Below are 6,294 nucleotides of genomic sequence, written 5' to 3'. Positions count from 1 at the left end.
TCACCAAAGACATTGTAGGTGAAAGGGAGTTCACTGAGACGTTAGTTGCTATCATTTGACTTGGGACTGAACAATTGGTCCTAGAGTTGACCCAAGAACTTAATCTTGGCACAGAGGCAAAGCCAAACTATTGTGGTAAGTGCAAATTTGACATCCCTTCAACTTCATATTGTCAAATATCTTTTTACTACATACAAGGATGTATTTGTGCTTGGAACTACATAGATATTCGGGGAGTTTCACCAGAGCTATGTCAGCACAAAATTCCTTTAATACCAAATGCCAAGCCTATTCAACAAACAACAGAGGTATGGAATGAATCCTATAATGCCAAGCAAGTAAAGGATGAGTTGGACCAGCTTATTGCAATTGGATTTATTTATGCAATAGTCTGCAGTGATTTTGCCCAAAATGGACTTGTCCTTCTTAAGCAATGTTTTGAATGCTTTGAATTTGTTAACGTAATATTGAGATGTTGTCACGGGATCAGATAGAATCAAGTCGTGTGTATCGGCACTAAGGTTTAAATTGGTATTTCCATTTGAAGGGTTTAGCTTCTCAAACATTGGAGTAGTGGTTCCCAAAGTTTTTATGCTGCTGATAATGTGATGAAGAAACATGGAGGGCCTAGTTGTCTCAACATTACAAATAAATTTTTCTTGAGGTAGAATTTATAGTCAATGGATGTTCTCAAATGAGTGAAGTCTCGAAATCCTATGTTTAATTGTAGGAGTTTTTCAATATTTGTGTCCAAAAGTGTGTCCTTAACTTTCAAGTTTTTTCCTTTTGTTTGGGCTTTTCACATACGTACCCAAGAAGATTAAAGAACTTGACATACTAGCATTTGTTAGCTCCTAGCATGCTATATCTTGATAGGATGTGTGCTCGGGGATATTGTAGTTCCTTTGGTGACCAAAGAATAGTCTTGGATAGGCTAGCTCCTCACAATTTTTATCTTTGAAAATGCTTAAGGGAGAAAAACCTTCTGAAGGAGCAACAATAACAGTTTGGTCTTTCTACAACTTGTTGGCTTGCATAGATTCCATGAACGAAAGTGTCTGTTGCAATGTTCTCTTCTTGTGGTTCGTTGCACTGCTGAATATCCTCATTCAAAGTTTCTAACTCTTGAATTTTTTAAATGTGGTTTTCCCAAAGAGCAGGCTGTGGATGCGAGGGCCCAGGAATCAAAGATGGAGAGGTTGGAGAGCAGTAGCACAGGAGGCAGTGGAAACGACGACAGGAGGTGACGAATCAGTGAAAAACAGTTTAATCAAAAGAGGGCAAAAAACAGTTTAATCAAAAGAGGGCCAACCACCCCCAACAAAACAACAACAACAAGCCGCCCCCTCCCAAACCCTCGTTCTTGCCCCACCCCCCAAAAAAAAAGGAAAAAAGAAAAAAAGATAATGAAACGTTGTTTATCCAAGAAATGCCATTTCCGTTTTGCCATTTTCGTTTCCTTGCAAGAAATGGGTGTTTCTTGCAACTATGCTCAACATTAGCGAAAATATTTACAACACTTCCATGTAGACCATATTCCCCTCACAAGTTAGTTTTCTAATTTGTGCAAATGATATTCTAGTGGAAATCAATCGAGTTTCCACATCATTTAAGTTTTTTGTGTGTGTTTTTATTGGAACCATTTGAATGTTCTTTTTATTCATTAGAGGGATTTTTCCTTGTCTAATATATTTCCAACAAATAGAGCACAAGAAATTATTCTCGAGCAAAATTGAAGCTATGTTTATTCCATTGCTTTGCAAGAATATCACCATATCTTTTTTGGGTTTTTTCAGTTTTAAGTAAAATTTCAATAAACCACAACAAACACATGGGAAAGATGGAGTATCCAATGCTTTTTTAATGTATTCTTGCAAATGTATGTTCTCGTTTCATCGCCTTTTTGAGTAAACAAGGTCTTGTCAATTGTTGTACCATCTTTACCACATGTTTGTATTGCAACCACAGTTATTGGTGCAAAAACCAATCTTTTGACTTTGTAAATTTTATTCAAAATTGTTTGCATTGAATACCTACTTTCAAGAAACATGTTTGAAATGTCTTTGGTAGGCAAGGTTGAATTTTGAAGGACTACTTGCCCCAATTGATTTTTGTGTTCTTTGGACCACAATGTATAGGCACGTTTTGGAGGCAAACAAATTAAAGGAATGATTCTAGAAACACCACTTGATTGATCTAATAGCAAATTGTTTGTATTCATCGGTTTGGTTGAACCCATAGTGGTTTTTAGTTGAAGTTTAATTCCATCGTAACATAATAAACCAAATGATGTACCAAAGATGGAATGAAATCACTGCAAAATGTTAATTACTAGTGCAATGGATCTTGAAGAATTTTGATTAAGTTTGTTAACTTTCTCCATTGTAAGCAATGATTCACTTGCTATTGTTTGATATACTATCCATGGATTACTACAACTTTGACTATTAGGATCAATGTTCTCAAATAAAGTTTTCAACAATTGTTCATAACTTAGGCTTGGAAATAATTGCAAAATACATATGAGAACATTTGTGTTGACATGGTATTTTGCATTGAAATTATGCCTTTCCATTAATGGTTTTCTTTGAAGAAGCAATTTAATATCCATGATGTGAATAATGTTTGAAGTAAAATCAACTGCTCAAAAGTACATTTGAATGAAATAACCAAGTGACCAAAGCATCTATATCCTTTGGTTTTATTTCGGACTCCTTGATTTGTTGAGTGAAGAAGTCATGACAATACAGAGCAATAGCATTAACTCGGCAAACGTAAAACTAAGCTTCATGTTTTTAAAAGTTTCCCATGCTCAAGCTAGTTCTTTGTTTTGGAAGAAGAGTACTTTTCTTCTATTCTATATTATGATCCTTAGACGTTGAGGAGTTGCCTAGTTTGATGACTATGAGGGGTTGCTCGATTAGCACCTATATTGTTTACTAAACCCTTTGATTTGGTAATCACTTGTGCATCTATTGAGTCAGGTAGCTCAGCCACAACTGCTCTGCAGTTAGGATCCATTTCTTTTCTTTCTAGAGAAATTTCACATGTATGGCCCAAATTGGACAATCTTATTGAAGATGATTTTCTCCATAGCAAAAAAATTTTAATTTTAGAGGGATCTGTCTTTGCTTTGTAGTCCTTGCCTTTGCATTTGTTTTCAAGACATGGTGGTTTACCACTTGTTGGTTTAGCATTAGTTGTCACCTCATTATAGCCGGCTGACTAATTTTTGCCATTAAATCAACACTTGGAATCATCATGCCGATACTTAGTGCAAGTGTTACCATATTTTTGCAACTTTCTTTTGTGTGTCCACCCCTTAAACATTTGATGCACCATTTTTATTTGGACCCCGTTTACTATGTATGCCCATCTTCTAAGTGCTTTCTTTACTTCGTTTATTATTACTACATCATCATTATCACTCTCAGCATCCTTCTTCTTCGGTTTGCCCTTGAGATCTTCACTTTTGTCTAGAGCCACTAGTTAGTCAAGAAATTCTTCATAAGTCTAAGTAGGGTTGATGATTTCTAGCTTAAACAAATCAATTTGAGTACATCGTGTAATCAACCAAGCCCACATAGACTTATCATCTGGTATAGTTGACAATTGATTAATGAGAGCCCACATTTGTAGTACAAAGTCTTGGATAGACTCCTGAGTCCCCTTTGTTCAGCTTGAGTTCTCTCAATCTAGTGCGAACATCTTCTTCATTGATTTCTTATATGAATCGACACAAAAATGCTTTACACATTGCTCACCAATCGAGGAAATACCCAATTGGAAACTGGTTGAACCATCTCTGTGCATTTGTGACTAAGGTATAGAGAAAATAATCCATGTACTCTTCTCTCTAGTGGCTCCATTAATGTGACAAACTCGCAAAAAACTTTGCAAATGACTATATGGGTCTTCATCCTTAATACCTTTAAAGTTATAAGACTTGACCTTGATATTTTGGGCTACATTAGACTTCATTGTCTACTCCACGGGGTTTTCTACTCGGGCTGCTCCATAAATTGGGTCTCACATAATCTTCTATTCGATCCACGCCCCAAGTTGGAAAAACCAAACGTTCATTCAGAGGATTCATATCTGCGTCTATCAACATAGGTACCAAGTCGGTCCCCACATTGATCAGGCACTGTGCATTGCTTGACAACTCAAGGTGTCCTCCCCTGGCCAACCTCTTGTGGCATTTGCTGCTGTCAATCGATCCAGAGTCATCCCAAAGGAACATCCTCGTATCCATTGTGTGGGCTAGGTAATTCACCTTTAGTCCAAGCAACTGTTTGCTCCAGTCAAAGAGGGACTCGGCTAAATTGCCTTAACTAATCCATATGGACTTTAGGAATTCATTGGTATATTTCTCCATTAGAAGCATGCCCACATTTGATTCTATTAGTTCCTTGACCATCTGCTACAGTAGCTGGTCTTCTCTAGTCATGCCTCACTCAACGGTTCCTTTTTAATGGAAAAGTCTGTTAGATATCAATGCTCCACTCTCGTGTAACTATGCGGGAACTAGCTAACTCTACTTGTAAGCCCCCCATATGAGGAGAAGGCATTTGAGTAGCTCAGTTATCCGGTAGGTCCTGGTTTGGACACCAGATGGAGGCCATGTGTGGCCTGATGGCTGGACAGCTTCAGATAGAGTTGGCACACCGCCAACTAGGCTACATGCAAGTGCGGGAAGGCATCCCTTGATTGACTGCATTGAGGATAGACAGAGCATTACTCGGGGCAGCCCACTCTCGGGTTGCGGGGCCCGTTTGGAGCCTCAGATGATCCCGGATGGCTCTGGGCTGAATGGTAACCATAGGTTAGTTGCTCTATTTTGCGCACCGGTTCTATCGTATGGTCGGTGGCCTATTTCGAGACCGACCCCCAGTCGATCGTTTTGGGCGAACTAGGTCGGTCACCCAATTGAGCCTAACTGACTACGACTGGTGGCTATATAAGAGCAAGCCTGTGAAGCCCATTTTATCACTGGCTTTAGCAACCCTGATTCCTTAACATCCAGCCTCTGTCTTCTACTGTTTCCAACATGCCATCGAAGCTTCTTTCACAGGAGCGCACGGTTGGGAGGCAGCACCATCTATTGTATCAGTTGTACATTAATTAAATATTTGATTCTCCACTATCTTGTTTTCTCTCTTGCGTACGAGATCCAGTTATCTATTGAGCACAGACGTTGTATTATTTTCTTACAAAGTCGAGTATCGAAGTAACCTGACGGTTCTTTCATCATCAATATCCTCATTCTCATGTTGAGGGTCTAAAGAAGAAATGGCCATCTAATCTAGTTCCAAGCTCTCGATAGACGAGGGCTCATCTTCCTCCTATCATGACGGACATTCATTTGCCCATCTTTTGGAATGCCTTACTGATTCCTAGTGGTCCTTCCTTCTGGCTCTGCATAGTAATCAACTCCTGCCCCTGGGGTAGTGAGATCGAGTCTCTCTTCTCACATTCTATGCTCCTATTGGGCCATTGAATATTTTGCCAGCCCTCCTCAAAGCCCTAATTATGGTTCTGAGATGGCTTCACCTCGCATACTAGGATGTAGCCAATTGAGAAATTCTTCTCATCGGGTCGCATATCTTTGTCTTCTTTTCGAGAGTGTGTTAGACATTGGCTAAGTTGTGAATTAGGTTAGTTGCTGCCTAAAGTGCCCACCACTCCTCTGTAGTGACTCACAGGTGTTTCTTGTAATAGTTTGCAATGCTAAACAATTGCTTTAGTTCATTGTTCGGTAGCATGGATCTCTCAATGACTATGCACTCAATCCTAGACTTCTTGCACTCATTCCACTCAATTCCCACAACTAGCAGCTTGTCTAATTAATGATTGATATCCTCCATTGCAGATGACTATCACGTTAACTATTGGTATCAACTGAGATTTGCATAGCATTGTCTTTAAGTTGTCTTGAGCTTATCCATAAGCAAGAAAACTCCTAAAGAATATTATTATGTTTATTTCGCTTTGTATTGCTTCAAATACCTTCACATATAGCCTCGCAATCTTCTTGTGTAACTCTTCTAATGCAAAGTTTCCTACAACTAACTTTCATTATAGTTTCTTGTATACTATGTTGGGATAACATTACATGCCTCTTGGGTTCCGGAATTGGTGCCATGATTCGTCACTTCTTAAAAGTTACATACTTTCTTTTCTAGCACAGTATGCTCTTTCTTTATCCATTATAGACGCATCTCCATTGGAAGGTAAACATGGACAAAAAACACACTTGTGTGGAGTAATAGTACACGGATACCGATACTTTTT

This window comes from Dipteris shenzhenensis, chromosome 2 (genome assembly GCF_047967505.1).
Source record: "Dipteris shenzhenensis isolate YYH24624 ecotype China chromosome 2, Dip_SZ_1.0, whole genome shotgun sequence".
In the NCBI taxonomy this organism is placed as follows: Eukaryota; Viridiplantae; Streptophyta; class Polypodiopsida; order Gleicheniales; family Dipteridaceae; genus Dipteris; species Dipteris shenzhenensis.
Note: the sequence above shows the minus strand (reverse complement) of the source record.